Genomic DNA, 17500 nt, shown 5'->3' with positions numbered 1-17500 from the left:
TCTGATAGATATTTTGCTGGCTTTTATGGCGGTCACAGAGAAGCGCCTAAATCGATTTTGTTGTCATTGTTGTCTACGCTATCGATTTTCTTAGCATTGCTTTTGTTTTTCTGTTATTGTTACTTGTAATTACTTTTATTGATGTTGCAGTTGTTATTGTCGCCGGCGTTGTAATTTTTGCTTTTGTTCTTGTTATTATTGTTTGCGGTTACTTTTTTTTTGTTTGTTTTGGTTTAGCAGGATTTCGCACATCTTTATGTTCTGAATTCAAATTACGTCCAGGTCGACTTTACCTTTCAGAGCTTCTGGGTAGATAAAATAAAAACCAGTAATATGCTGGGTGCCGATGTAATTTATTATGACCCTCCCCTAAAATTTCACGCTTTGTGCCTCTAATCGAAAGAGTTTATTTTTAAAATTTACTTGCTGTTTTGCTGATGTTGCAGTTGTAATTGTCCTGGACACTGTTGTTGTTGTCATTCTTCTTGTTGTTGCCGTCAGTAAGACACCAAGTGGCAGAATCGTTAGCACGCCGGACAAGCTTAGCGGCATTTTGCTCATCTCTACGTTCTGAGTTCAAATTCTGCCGAGATCGACTTTGAGTTTCATTCTTTCAGAGTCGATAGCATACGTACCTCGTCCCCCTCCTCGTAAACCTATATCCTAATGTATAATATATTATATATTAATGATATGTATATATATATATATATATATATATATATATATATATATATGTATGTATGTATGTATGTATGTATATAAATATATGCGTATCTGTACGTATGTATATATGCATATATATATGTATGTGTATGTATGTATACATATATGTATGGATGTATATATATGTATGTTATATATAGCAAAATAATTGAGATTCAGGTGAATTAGGTACTTGAGTTGAGGCATCAAACATTTGTGTGGTATCATCTGTACAATTTCAAAATAAGGTGAATAAAATCAAAATAAGCAACAGGAGTGTATATATATATATATAGCTACGTGTTTTTGAGTTTGTCCCCCACCACTACTTAACAACTGGTGCCAATCTGTTTACGTAAAATAGCGGGAATAAGCAGCAGTACTGGAGTGGATTAATTCAGTAATAATATATCAATCCTATGCACCAGCTTGGCCGCAATCTATTAACTGAAACATATAAAAGGAAACAAAAAAAAGAAAAAAGATATATATGAATTTGAAAGTGCTATCTAAGACAATAACCTAAGCTCGAAACACAAAAGTTTGTCTGGTATGTCGATCTTGTTTTTGATTCCACCAGAAAGAAAAGAAGGAAATAGATTTATAAATTACGTTTGAAATAACAAGAACAAAGAATTTTTATCAGTCTAGTTTGCTATGAAATCTCATGAAAATTGCAGCCGTCTGAACAGGCAAATAAATATCATTAGATAGACTACAGCAATTAAAAATCAAACAACCTACAGCGATGAGAGAAGCTATTACACGAAGAGAAGATAAAGTAAACGGCTGATATTTTTGAAGTATTAAACACATGCAGACTCAGCTCACAAACATTCACCTACATATGTGCTATAAATATATGATTATAAGGGCAAAGATTTTCTCCGATTTACAGACTTCTCTGAAGTGCTCAAGATATTAAACCTTAGGCGTTAGAATAATGTAGAAGAATCAAAGTTAGGCAAATCACATATCTATATTTCTTCAGCCCTTGACCCAGCAGGCGTGAATTTCCCCGAAAGTATATTCAATACATCAAACAATCGATATATATAAATAATCAATATATTAAAAATATACATATAAAATATATAAATATACTGATATATACATTAAAAATACAGTGAAAAAATAAATACATATGTATGTCGACTTACAGATTATAAAACAAAGTCATAAAAAGAATCAACAATCTATATATTAAGACCCAAAATATCACACTATAAGCCACCCAGAATTTATAGGAATTATTAATGTTCTCTTCATGAGCAATCCAATATAACAGAATATTATAAGACTAGAAAACGAGGAATCCTTTGGTACGCACGGCCCTTTTCTCTACATGTTAAATCTTTTCCTAAATTATTTTTTAAAATTTTGTAATCAAACTTTCCGCATCATCATAGATATCACTATATCTTCAACAAATCGTCAGTGAAATTGTCTTACTGCACTACACTAGATTTAGGAAATATAATAGCCTCTATTAATAGATATAAAATTCAGCTTCAGTCTAATATACACCCGAGCCTTTGCACAGCATTCCATATTAGTTCACTCACCCACTCACTCACATACACATATACATGCACACATATTAACCTGTATTTTTCATATCAGAAACTTTTAAACCATCCACGTGTAGCCTTCCAATAAATTTCTTTTTTATTTTTCCTATTAACTTCTTTCAATTATTTCTGTTAACCTTGTCTCTTCCTGTTTATCATAAGCGTTTTTCTGCACTTCTTCTGTTTAAGTATGTTCCAAGCTTTACAACTTTTGACGATTCCAGTAATTTTCCTCCAGTTCAAAGTTGAGCAGTCTGTAAATGATAATTCATTCTGTTTAGCTTACAATTAGCTGTTGCACATCTTAAGAGTTTTCTTTTCTCCAACTGAATGTTTCACCTGCTCGCTTCTCGTAATTCGTATTGAATTATTCATATACTGAGATATTTTACGCATCTAATATCTCTCTCCTTCTGTTTCACTCCCTCTCTCTCTCTCTCTCTAGCGTTCCTTATATATATATATATGTATATATATATATATATATATATATATATATATATATATATATATATATATATATATATATATACACACACACATATAACTTCTTATTAATTGAAACAATCGTAAGAAGAGGATAAATGAAGTTGAAAATGCAGAAATATATTAGAATTAGTTAGAATTTAATTATATTTTAAAATATAGAAAAACACGTGTTGGCAAAGGACAGAGCCATGATCAATGTGGGCTGATGATCCGTTCCCACTGATACCTCCAGTGTCGTGCACATGCGGACTCGGACATCTAAGGGCAACAAAGAACCTGTTATTGTTGCCTGATTGGAACCTATCATATTGAATTACTATAAATACATTTTACGTTATGGCAATGCAGGCCTAGAGATGTTATCTTTAATCTATCGATTTAAAACCATTAAATTCAATAATTAAATTTATAGTAAAACCTTAAACGTCCTTAATAGCATAATCGATTATATTATATAAATACGTTTGTGGTTTAAGATCATATAATGTTATGCCGCATTACAATATTGTAAACTATAATTAAATAAAATAATATTATAAGTAAGATAAGAATTAGAAATTAAATATATCACAGGCCTGTATATAACCCGATAATAAGTTTTCCATAATTAAATACACGAATGTATAAGATTAGTTTCATAACAAAAGAAATCCATAAGGAGTATTTTTTTCTCGTTATCTCAGAGCTCTTTTTATATGGATTTAGTCAGAGTTATTAGAGATGAAACAGAGGAATGTGTGAGAACAGTAAGACGCAGCTGCACAGTGGGAACGGGGCTTGTTCCAATATTTGTGTATCGATTCTAACCGAATCATAAAGTTAACCTACTATTTGTAATGGTCCGTATGTATCTAGATACCTTAGAATCTCTGCTGCTAAACTGGGCCTAGCAAATGTGTCTGTGTGATTTACATGCCATCGGGAAGAACGTTTCTCAACATATGAAGCTATTAATAGCGCTTAAATGCATGTACTGTGCCGTTTAAAATAGGTGGATGATAAAATACATTTTTTTTGTTGACTTTTCTATCACGGAACAGTACATTATATCTATCTGTCTATCTATCTATCTATGTATCTATCTATCTATCTATCTATCTATCTATCTATCTATCTATCTATCTATCTATCTATATATATATATATATAATTACGTGTTGTGAGATATCGATAAACGTCGTTAAATTGTGGTTATGCTGTTAATGTTCCTATCCAAGTTAGTTATAACCGTGAGACAAGCTCATATAAACTAAAATACTGTACACAAAAGCGAGTACACACTCACTCATTCTCCCACAGGCTCAAGTATAACGGCACATGAGCCTGTGGGAGAATGAGTGAGTGTGTACTCGCTTTTGTGTACAGTATTTTAGTTTATATGAGCTTGTCTCACGGTTATAACTAACTTGGATAGGAACATTAACAGCATAACCACAATTTAACGACGTTTATCGATATCTCACAACACGTAATTATATATATATATATATATATATATATAGATAGATAGATAGATAGATAGATAGATAGATAGATAGATACATAGATAGATAGATAGACAGATAGATATAATGTACTGTTCCGTGATAGAAAAGTATAACGGCACATAGTCAGATATGCAAATAATGTACTCCTTTGAAAATACTTTTATTATTAGATTGTAGATAGTTGAGCGTAATTAAGATAATATTCTTTTCTACTCTAGGCACAAGGCTCGAAAATTTTGTGGAGCGGGGCCAGTCGATTAGATCAACCCCGTTACACAACTGGTACTTAATTTATCGACATCCGAAAGGATGAAAGGGAAAGCTGACCTCGGCGTAATTTGAACTCAGAACGTAACGGAAGACGAAATACCGCTAAGCATTTCGCCCGGCCTGCTAACGTTTCTGCCAGCTCGCCGCTCTAATTAAAATAATATTAACAGAAATATCCTAGCATGTCATCAAACGAAGATTACTTCACGATATCTGACATGTATCCTGCGTAGCATTTGCAGAATTGCGGAATTGCTGAATTGCGGAATAGCTGAATTGCGAATTTGAATAATTGTATCACTGCAGTGAAACTGCAGTGAAAAAACAAACATTTTGATCTTGAAGCATTAATTCTGTTTGGCAATCGAACAAGTTAATCAATCCATTCTATTTAATCTAGTTCTGTCTAATTACCGACCGTATGTTAAGAAGTAGTTATTTCAGAACTAAAGCCAATTGTTGTCTTCATTTAATGACGTTTCTAACTTATACGATGCCAATATCTCAAGTATGTCTGTGAATGAATTATCAACAAGAATACACGATTGGCTTACTGTCAATAATGTTACTTCAATAAAACTGTGTCGATGGTAATTTGTCAAAGAAATCGTATTATCAAAATTCGTATACAGAAACAATGCATACAGACACGTGTATTTTTAAATATTATTATTTGTGACCTAGTGGAATTAAACCTATAAAGTTATAAATAAGTGATTTTTAAAATTTTGTATGTTATCGAATGCTTGTAGTGGCCTCTCATTAAAATAGCCTAGTTTTGAACCTTTGCATATAACCATTTCAATACAGTAATCTTTAAAATGTCTAAATACACTTTTATTCCACATCTCTCTTGCGTTTACAAGGATTTAGGCAGCGGAAATCCTAAAGTGTGAATCTAGTGCCGCCAAGTTATTATGGATTTAAAAGCCCATAACTCCGAAATTATTTCAACTTGAAAGCTGAAATTTCAGATATACCATTTCTGCATTGCATTGAGTCAGCACACCAAGTTTGGTAAACACTTGAGCAGGCGTTATGAACCTCACTAAAATTTTGCATGATTAGTATATTTAATCATATATTTGTACAGTATTTTAATAACTACATTCAATAAAAATAGCTTTGTTACGCTGATTTCAGTGCACAACTTACTGATTAGGTTTTAAGCAGGCATTGTGCTTCTTCTTGGGTCCTTTGATGTTTCTATTGTGGTTCTTTAATAATTAAGGAAATTTCGTTCCATACTGGTACAGAATTTTGTTTTATGCACTTATTTTTAGCCATTCCTGAATTTGAGGATTATCCTTTCATTGGGTTATATTTTCTAAAATTTAGAGAATCCCTAGTTTTCATTTTTTCTACCCTTTGGCATCGAATATTATAGAAGTAGATTTGAAGAAGATCTTGTCCTTTACGTGGTTCTTTCCACAGAGAGACTCAGCAATTCAGATTCGTACTGTCACTAGTTGGAAGAATTAAATGCATTGATCCACCTGAAGCGCTCAGCACCTGCTAATTGTAAGGGCATTGTCATTTATCTAGACAATGTCTGACAGCACATTTAATCGAAAATGCAGAATCGTCAAAGAATCAGGCAAAATGCTCAGTAGCGTTTACTTCGGCTCTTTACTCAAATACCACCGAGGCCATCTTTGCTTTTCATCCTTTCGGTGTCGATAAAATTAAATACCAACCAAGTAGTGGCATCGGTGTGAACGACTACCCACTCGCGCTAACATTCCCTGGCCATGTACCAAACTTAGAAACACCCATTTCTATAGATAACAGCATTATGAATGATGTGTTTGGCCAGGGCGATGAAGCATTTCAATGGATTTTCTCAACAGTTCAGTTATGTTTTTGAAAATACTGCAACGAACCTTGAAACTCACCAGGAAGCACCATTTGAAGACTACCATTCGGTCTACTGATTCCTAGTAGTTATTGGACAAAGAATAGAGGTGCAGAGTATAATCAATCAGACTAGGCATGTAAGTGTGTGTGTGTGTGTGTGTGTGTGTTTTGTTTTCGTCAAAACAGGACTACAGAAAGCAACCGGTTACTTCGGAGGGATGTGAAATCAGAACGTAATGAATTCTGCGAAGATATTCCTAACGAACTGTATTACTAAATATTTCTACCGCCACCCCAAGCTAAATAGCTAATATCTGAAGACAAAACTGAAATAGATAACAGAAAGTAGTGCCAAGCGAGAGACGAGAACCGTAGATAATATCTCATCGGCCGAAATTCACATAAACCAATCATCCCTGTACACAGCACTGCAATTTATATTACAAGATTTCCCCCCGGCTTTGTGACAAACATTAACGCTTAGGCCATTAATAACGGCAATTTTATCAGCTATAAACCTATAATTTTATCGGTTTTACTAATGCGAAAATCTTGTTAGATATTTTATTTAATTTTTTATATGCAGAAAGATACTTTATTCAGAATCGGTGGTTTAATTAATTTCCAAGAGGAATTGGTTAACATTAAATCTTAGTTATTAATCCAGATAGAACTGCATTTCGCTGTTATGTGAGAGCACAGGCGCACACATACATGTATGCAACTTGTGTGTTTGTATGTAAGAAGTATAGTTGAACTGGTCAATAATTGAGATGACAGTAAATTTCCTATCATCGGCATTATAGTAACGTCTCATTGTCTCCGAACATTCATTTTGTCTGGTTTAGTCCGCCGCTGTATACATGCACACACACACACACACACACACACACACACACACAGACACACACACACACACACACATATATATATATATATATATATATATACAATTTCCGTCTACCAAATCCACTCACAAGGCATTGGTCGGCCGGAGGCTACAGTAGAAGACACTTTACCCAAGGTGCCACGCAGTGGGATTGAACCCGGACCATGTGGTTGGTAAGCAGGCTACTTACCACACAGCCACTCAATAAAATAAATATGTAACATGTGGTATAATTATAAACAGAGCAAATTTTATACAGATAGGGGGTATGACAGATAGATAGATAGTTAGATAGATATGTATGTATGAGTCCTTGTGTCTGCGTTTGTGCCCCACAGGCGCTTGAGAACCGGTGTTGGGGTGCTTTCGTACCTGTAAGCTAATGGTTCGGCAAAAGAGACGTATAGAAATCCCAAGCTTAAAAGTAAAATATGCACTGGTGTTAATTCCCTCGACTAAAATTCCTCAACGCGGTGCCCCAGCATGGCCACAGTCTAACGACTGAACGAAATACACCGAAGAAGTTTAAAAACTAATGTAACTGTAATGAATGTTGCCATGGTGATTGTTCGGAAATATTACATTGATATACTTTAACGAGGTTGACTTAGATAAACAATCTCGTTTGTTTTTATTTATATAAGTTTACTTATAACAGTTAGTCTTGTGGATTATATTATTATGTTGTCAAATAAGTAAACTGAAGAAGAGGAAGGAGGGAAAGGTGGAGGAGGAAAAAGAAGAGAGAGGAGAAGAACAGGACTGTAGTAGGAGAAGTGAAGAAAGAAGAGAAGGAGTATGCGGAAGGCGAGGAGGAGGAGAAGAAGAGGAAGAAAGATACAAACGAAATAGAAAAGCAATGATGATGATGATGATGATGATGATGATGATGATGATGATGATGATGATGATGATGATGATGATGATGATGATGATGATTCAACAAAGACGCAAGAAGTAGAAGGAGACGGAGAAGAAAAACTATAAAGAAGAAGAAGAAAAAGAAGAAGAAAAGAAGAAGAAGAAGAAGAAGAAGAAGAAGAAGAAGGAGAAGAAGACGGAGATGAAGAAGAAGAAGAAGAAGAAGAAGAAAAGAAGAAGAAGAAGAAGAAGAAGAAGAAGGAGAAGAAGAAGAAAAAGGACATACACCTGCAAATATATATTAAAAAGTTTAGTCGCCATTGAAAAATCGAAACAAAAATGTCTGGCTTCTAAAGTTGTACATTTCTTAATCAGTCATGTTTAACCGAAAGAAAACCGTCTGTCTAAATATGGCGGACAAAATAGCATGATTGAGTTGATATGAAACGTTTGTTTGGAAATATTAAATATGTCCTTTTTACATAGTTTATTGAATCAGCCGTCAAAACTGGTTGGATGTGATTGAAGTTAAAAGGTGCCGGAAAAATTATTCAAATAGTTAAAAAAGAAAAAAAGAAAGGAAAAAAAAAAGAAAAAGAAAAATGAACATTTCAGCTCTAAGTGGAAGAAACTTGCTCGAGGAACCGGAAAATAACTTCTGCATAATGTTTGCTATTCTGTGTTACATTGGAAGTTCCCCTGGTGTTAAAAACGAAGACATTTGCTAACGTTGGAGGGTAAAAAATCAGCAGTACAATAATGATGATGATGATGATGATGATGATGATGATGATGATGATGATGGTGATGATGATGATGGTGATGATGATGATGATGATGATGAAGATGATGATGGTGGTGATGATGATGATGATGGTGGTGGTGATGATTGTGATGGTGGTGGTGGTGCCACTGATTGCAATGATCATGTTATGATGATGAGGATGATGATGATGATGATGATCATGTTATGATGATGATGATGATGAGGTTGGTGTCGGTGATGGTGGCGGTGGTGTTGGCAAAAAAGTGACGCTGTTGCTGGTGATAGTGATGATGAAGATAATTATCGTTGTGTTGGCGGTGGTGGCGGTGGTGGTGGTGGTGGTGGTGGTGATTGGCGATGACGAGAGCGAAGGTGTCGACGTGGTTCCTATGATGATGATGATCATCGTCACCACCATCGTCATGGTGGTGACGATGACGTCGAGGACGTCGACAACTTCGAAGGTGATGATGATTATGATGATAGTGATAATGATGACGACGACGATGATGAGGATGACGAGGAAGCTGAGGGGGAAGGTTGTGATGGTTACGAGAAGGCATTAGTAGACCCACAAGATTCAAATTCTCCACACTTTTGTATATTGTTCATTTTTGAGTGGTGGTACAGTAGTAGTAGTAGTAGTAGTAGTAGTAGTAGTAGTAGTTGTAGTAGTAGTAGTAATAGTAGTAGCAGCAGTAGTGGTTGTTGCAGCAGCATTCTTTTTTTCTTTGAACGAACTCTTCGTATTGAATTAGATTTTCATTTGGCTTCGAGACATGAGCAAGAAGGCAATTGGAAAATAAATTACTACTACTACTACTACTACTACTACTACTACTACTACTACTACTACTACTACTACTACTGCTGCTGCTGCTGCTGCTGCTGCTTCTAGTCTTTTTGCTGTTGCTGCTGTCCCTGAATTTGATACACGTGCAGCTGATAATAATAGTTTCAAAGTTTTGCCACAAGGGGATAAAGACGATTACATCAACCCCAGTGCGTAAGGCCGCAAATCTTTTGTAACAGTCCTACTGGACACTCTATTCCAATTTCCTTTATATTCCTCTTGATGCCTTCTGCTACTGTTCCCAACGACCCAACAATAATTGGTACTATCTTCACCTTCTTCATTTTCCATAGCCAGGCTATTTCGTATTTAAGAGGGGTATATCCATTTATCTTTTCACCTTCTTTCTTGTCTATTCGTGGGACAAAGGGGCATGCAACATAAACTATATGGCATATATTGTGAAACTTGTTCTCTACCACTAGGTCCGCTCTGTTATGCTCTAGCACCTGATCTGTTTGGATTGGGAAATCCCAGAGGATGTTGCTAGTCTCCAACTCTGCCAATCTCTTCGGATTGTACTCGTACCACGTGGCGGTGAGTTTGCAGACTCGTTAGCAGTATTTCGCCCGTCGCTACGTTCTGAGTTCAAATTCCGCTGCGGTCGACTTTGCCAATCATCCCTTAGGGGTTGATAATATAAGTACCAGTTGAACACTTGGGTCAACTCATCCTCACATCCCCCAAGCTACCCTAGTGCAAAAAAATTGAAATAATAATAATCATTATTATTATCTTTCATCTTTTCGATGTTGATCAAATAAGTACCAGTTTAATGCTGGGGCCCAAGTCATCGACTAGTTCTCTCTCCACAAAGATTCAGACCTTGTGCTTTCAATACAGACGATTATGATTAAGACTACTACTACTACTATCATTATTATAGCAACAGGTTGGCGTAACTTTCTGTAGATGAATGATCTCTCAGAAAGAATGTGTAGTTGTTGAAATATTTTGCCATTAAAATGTCTTCTATAACAAATCTCGTTGTTTTCCTTTACCTTATCCATTATAGCAATGGAGTTACCGATCTTGCTTTCCTTTGAGTTGCGAAATGTAACGTATTCTGGTACGGTGCTACGTGCACGATGAACAAACAACATATCGAGAGTATATCCGCTTGAAATATTGGATATTGATCACTCACAGAGACGCTCCAGCCTTTTTAGCACTTGTGCTGACCACGCTCTCTCTCTCTCTCTCTCTCTCTCTCTCTCTCTCTCTCTCTCTCTCTCTCTCTCTCTCTGCCCCTCTTTCATTTCTATCACTGATATAGCGGCTTCTCTTCTTTGGAGTTGACTCGTTTTTGCCAAATCTAATCAGATATTCGAGATCCACATATCTCTTCATTTCTTGTGAAGCTTTGTTGCGCCTAACACTCCATGTCAAATGCTAGTTACAAGCTCAAATGTTATTCTTTATAGAACAACGTCCTTCTGCAATTTCTTCTGTACTCTCACTTCCTGAAGTTATTGATGTTATTACCTGTAAGCGAAACAAGGTGTCTGCCATCGGCAAATACAGGCAGGTAATATAAAAAGGAATCCAATGGCAGGCCCTTTCTGTAGATGGATGATCTGTCAGAGAGAATGTGTAGTTGTTGAGTGACGGTGTTAAAATAACACATATGGAGACTGTCGTATGTATCTCTCTTTATTCTGTTTGATTTATAGAATCTTACCTTCTCTGTTATTGCTTTGTTGTATAGTTTTCCTGTATCAACCTTAGCTTTAGAAAATATCTCCAATTCTTTTTGATAGAAATGTGTTTCCTGAATATGTAGATTGTTGGAAATCAATATTGAAATCAATATTCTGCCATATTGACTTCTGTGATAATACGTTTGCAAATCTAACATGTATACGAGGTAAAATATCGACTTCGTTATAGAAAATGTAGTTACATGCAGTCTCGGACGACAATGTAAGGCAACTAATCCGTTTCTGAGACAAGCGATTTTCTTGAAAAACATTGCTTTACTTTAAGAAATTGGATTAAATGTTTATTCTTTCTGCTTTCATAATATCAATATTCTTTTCAGTCTTTCATATCATACCTAATTCTATAGTGACAGAACATCGGGTAATTCCAAAACGCATTAGTATTTGGCTGATATCAAAGAATTATCTATTGTGAAAAAAAACTACCAAAGGGTTTTATTTCATTTTCTTCTGAAGCTATTTTGTTCTTCACGTATTTGCATATTGCTTGCTCTGTTCACTTTAAATTTAATTATCTCTATCTATTAATATAAATTGGTCATTATTTACATTATTTCCATTTGACGGATATTTGTCCTCATCTTATTTGGTGTTGACACGTTTCGGCTGATATACCCTCCAGGCTTTATCAGGTGTCTTGGGAGAAATTTCGAACCTGGGTTTTAATTCCTAATGTATTTTTCGATGTTGTTGTTGTTGTTATTATTATTATTATTATTATTATTATTTTATGTTTGACTTTTGTTTTGCATTTGTACAAGTTGGATCCAAGTCTCACCCAGAGACCTCAAGAGACAACATTATTATTATTATTATTATTATTATTATTATTATTCATGTCACTGCCTGGAAACGAACTCGGAATCTTGGGGTCAGTAGCCCGGGCTCTTAACCAGTACGCCATATACCACGGTCATATAGCGTACTGGTTAAGAGCGCGGGCTACTAACACCAAGATTCCGAGTTCGATTCCAGGCAGTGACATGAATAATAATAATACTAATAATAATAATAACAATAACAACAACAACAACAACAACAACAACAACAACAACGAAAAATACATTAGAAATGAGAACTCAGTAATTCTGTGGAAAAAATGACAGGAACGTCACGTCTGGATTACGTTGAAGTAGGTCTGCCCGATCAGATTTGGGCGTGGGTTAAATAAAACGGCAACAAGAACAGCCGAAACGATAACAACATCAATAATAACAGAGAGAGCATGAAAAATAACAAACGTGTTTGGGTTCTTTAAAATGAGTCTACTCCATCAAATATGTCAGATATTGACATTCATAGCGATCAAGCGAAAACGAAAGAGATCAAAGAACAGTAAACAATATAAGTTTGATTTAAAGTAATATAACCAAAAATAGATTGAAATTATACGCAGTTACAGGCGCAAGTTTTATATAAGCAAACACATCAATGAGAACCAGACAATCTCATGGGTGAGATGATAGAGATCTGTATAAACAAGGCAAACATATATTTAGATATATCACATATTAAAAGCACAAAAGAGATATCAGATATCAGAACAGAAAGAAAGTAATAGAAAAAAACAAAAATGGAAGCAAAACGCAACAACTGAAACAGAAATACTAATGGGAACATAAGAGAGCCCCGTAACACACGCAACGAGACGGTCATTGATAGAAAGTCTCATCTCATCTGACCTGAGGATAAACAAACGCAACAAGAGAAGCAACATGAACAACAACAGCCAATGTAATAGTTGTAAAAGAAGCAATAAGTTGAAATAGTTGTTGGTAATTAAGAACTGAACGCTTTGGCATTTTTCTTACTTTTCATTTCGGAAGTAGCGGTCATTGATGTTATATGTATACATGTTTGAATATATATATCTATATCTATCTATCTATCTATCTATCTATCTATCTATCTATCTATCTATCTATCTATCTATCTACCGTCTACCAAATCCACTCACAAGGGTTTGGTCGGCCCGAGGCTACAGTAGAAGACCCCTGTCCAAGATGCCACTGTAGTGGAATTGAACCTGAAGCCACGTGGTTGGGAATTAACCTTCCTACCACACAGCCACGTCTGAACATGTTTACTTTCTCTCAAGGAAAATGTTGATATACGATATTTTGGCGAAAAAAACTAAAGCAAACAACCGAGCGTAATCTATCACAGCGATGCACAAGAATAGGACAGCGTAGCTAAGCATTGCAAAAGTCACAGGTTTTTCTCGTGTATTTTATATTAACGAGAAATAATTTTAACTAATTCTGATTCAGGAAGTAAACATACTGAGTTATTTTCTCAGCATAATAAACAATGTTTGGCAATTGGTCAGAGGTTGCAGCGGCCACATGGAAATCAATAATAATTCTTCTGTATACCAAATACTGGTTCCATTCTAAACAAATAGAACATCATCTATATAAATACCATTTCTCCAGTGGAGAAATACATTTATTTAAATTGCTAAATTTTTGTGATAAAAATGGATGACAATTTCGTCGTCTGAATAACCAGCGTCTCATTTTTATGCCTCTGCAAATTCAAAATATATCACCAGTGGCTTGTCATTTTACAAATAACTATCGGCTGAATATTTGATATAATTTAGTAAACAATAATTATTTTACTTATTAAATGACCATATTAGTAGAACTAGGAAGACAGCCATGAACTGAACTGTGATAATTTCCAAACTCCTTTTAAGATCTGGGCTGAAATAAACACGAGTGCAGCGTTACTCTCACGTTTCTGGTGCTTCGTTATATAAGTTGAGTTTATATATCATATTTATATATCATATTTATGGTTGATGCTGTTTTGCAGCGAGATAAACATTTATCAAAGAAATTCGTAGAATGTAAAGTTTAAGGATGATTTTGCTTGTGGTGACGGTGAAGAAGAAATGGAAGAAAACAGTAAGACGTTGCCAAACCAACGAAATGAGAATGGAAAGCAGGAGAAGGGGGAGAGAAGTAAAGGACGGAGAAGAAAGAAGAAGAAGAAGAAGAAGAAGAAGAAGAAGAAGAAGAAGAAGAAGAAGAAGAAGAAGAAGAAGAAGAAGAAGAAGAAGAAGAAAAAGAAGGAGAAGAAGAAAAAGAAGAAGAAGATGGAAGAAGAAGGAGGAGGAGGAGAAGAAGAGGAAGAAGAAGAAGAAAAAGAAGAAGAAGAAGAAGAAGAAGGAGGAGGAGGAGGAGGAGGAGGAGAAAAAGAAGAAAAGGAAGAAGGAGGAGGAGGAGGAGGAGGAGAAAAAGAAGAAGAAGACGAAGGGGAAGAAGAAGAAGAAGAAGATGGTGATGATGATGATGATGGTTATGATGATGATTATGATGTTGATGGTAATGATGATGGTGATGACGATGATGGTGATGACGATGATGGCGATGTTGATGACAATAATGGTGATGGTGATGATGGTGATGATGGTGGTGACGAAGAAGAAACTGGAAGATGGAAAAGGATATGAAAAAAGAAGAACAACAACAACAGAGAGAAAGAATTCAATGTGTGTATAGGAATGCGCTTGGTAAATAACTTATAAATTGACATATTTATTGAATTAGTGATATACTTTCCCCAAGTTTCAAGCCAACGTTTAACAAAGTGTCAGCATTTATTGGCTGTTCTTCCAGTGGTGTTTAAACAGTAGAAACTTTATTGTGGAACAGAAGTACGAGTTACCTCACAGCTAACGACAATCGACAGATATTTGTTCATTTCTAGTCCTGAATGGAACTCATCTTTGGAAAATCTTTCCAGTTTACACAGAATGTAATACCAGCCCCTTTTCAGTGTCAGGACCTAATTAGATATTTCGTTATTTTGCTCCGATCTTCTTTTATATACTTTAAGGAATGACGTATGACTAACAGATCTTTATATGCGTACGTCTTCCACCATAGAAATATTTCTGTTCAATGGACAATGCTTACTGCAGTCAAGTGGACTCCTGCATTGAGGTTGGCCTACTGAATAAGAGTGAATAAATTCTATTAATTGTACATCTCATATTCGTTTATACATCAGTTACACATGTCATTATATCATAACTTGATATTGTGTCGACAGCGATACCCCGCGAGAGGCTGCTGATATTTAAAAAAAGTCTTAGAAATTTAGGGTACGCAAATTAGTTTCTATAGGTGTCTATAGCAACTGATTTTTCTTATTGATATAAACAGGTAATTATCATCACACTTCACAGCCTTGATAAATTCTTCCACTCACGTATCAGCCAGCCTTTTTGGCAGAACTAAAGCTAAAATCATGACACTACTTGCCTCTTTCATAAAACAATTTAATTCTTCAAACGCTGGTCTTTTGCCATTTTCTCTCATTCTTCCTTTTCTCCCTCCCATGTTTCTACTTTTCTTAACGCTCCACATCTTTTTCTCACCTCACCCCACCCCAAATTCTCTATTATGCATTACTCTTCATTTGTTCTTGCTCCTGTTCTCGTTGTTCTCTCTCTCTCTCTCTCTCTCTCTCCGCCCTTCGCGAGTTTAACTTTAGCAAATATTTGTTCTTCTCTCCCCGTACAAAAAAATGTCCTTTATATTACATTCCATCCAAGAACCAGATTCTGTTCAGCTAACACTATTACATATCTGAGAATCTATTGTTTCTTAGTTTCGTCTTGCGTATGCTGTTTAGTTTGGTAAGTAAGATATTGACTTAATTTAGGACGCATATGTCGTCAGTCTTATCAGCTATGCACGTTGGTTTCAATATTGGTTTCAAATTTTGGCACAAACCAGCCATTTCGTGGTAGGTGGCTCATTACTCAAGGTACTTAATTTAATGAGTTCGAAAGAATGAAAAGCAAAGCGGTCTTCGGCAGTTTTTGAACTCAGAACGTAAATACAGACGAAAAACCGCGAAACATTTTTGCCGTGCGTGCATAATGGTTCTGCCAACTCACCGCCTTTCAAACAACTCATCTATTATCAATTAAATATAATTCTGTTTATTTACATCCATGTCATTGGTTGATTTGAATCATTTTTCTCCTTTCACTTTATATTTTAAATATAATTACCATATTCCCAAGACGTAGTGTTGGCAGAGTTGTTAAAGCATCTGACACAAACTTCCTTGCGGTGTATTTCCGGTTCATTTACGCAGTAAGTTCACATCAGTCCGGGGTTAATGTTCCCTTTAATCTTTTTCAAAATCAATAACACTCAATACCAATCAAGAACGAGATCGATATAATCGACAGTTGCTCATTCCCTTAATAGCAAATCTACCCTTGTGCTTATATAAGAAATCAATATATTATCATATTACAAGTTTTTTTTGTTTGTTTTCGCTCACACCCATATTCATGTCCCACTGGGTCCCCTCCTCCTACAACTCCCTAATATTCTTTCGCTTTCTCTTCTCTTATTCTTTATTCTCCATATTTCTCTTTCATTTTCATCTGCAACGTAAATGATTAATTTTCCTTTCCTTGAAGTATCTTTCCTCCTACTTCCTCGTTTCTTATTGTTTTAAGATTATTTTACTAGCTCTTACTTTCCCCCACACTTCTCTCCCATTTCTCTTCCTCCCACCCCTCTGTTGTCATAAACTTTCTGACCTCTCTTAATTGATCTACCTCCTTACCTCTTCCTTGTTACAGTTTTCTACCCCAGTACATTCATACTGCACGTTCGCTAGCTCCACCTAATATAATGCTCCCCACCTACCACCTCCAGCTTTATCACAGATTTCATGTTCCAGTCATTTTTCTTGAATTCTCTTGAATTCTCTTATACCCGCCCATTCTCGACCCCCATACTGTACACCTCAATCCATCTCTCTCTCTCTCTCTCTCTCTCCCTCTCTCTCTCTCTCTCCCCCTCTCTCTCTTACTTTCTAAGAAACTTCCAGTCTCTCTTCCTATTACTCATAACATTTCCTTCGACCAATCACCCTCTCTGTATCTACCTCTGTGTTCCACCTCCTCCTCATTTTTCCCCTCCACAATTATTCTCTTCACTACCATTCCATAGTTCTTTCTCCTCCTACTTCTACGACCACAGATCCTAACATT

The sequence above is a fragment of the Octopus bimaculoides genome, chromosome 18 (genome assembly GCF_046866305.1).
Source record: "Octopus bimaculoides isolate indiv1 chromosome 18, ASM4686630v1, whole genome shotgun sequence".
Classification (NCBI taxonomy): Eukaryota; Metazoa; Mollusca; class Cephalopoda; order Octopoda; family Octopodidae; genus Octopus; species Octopus bimaculoides.
This window is presented reverse-complemented; position numbering follows the sequence as displayed.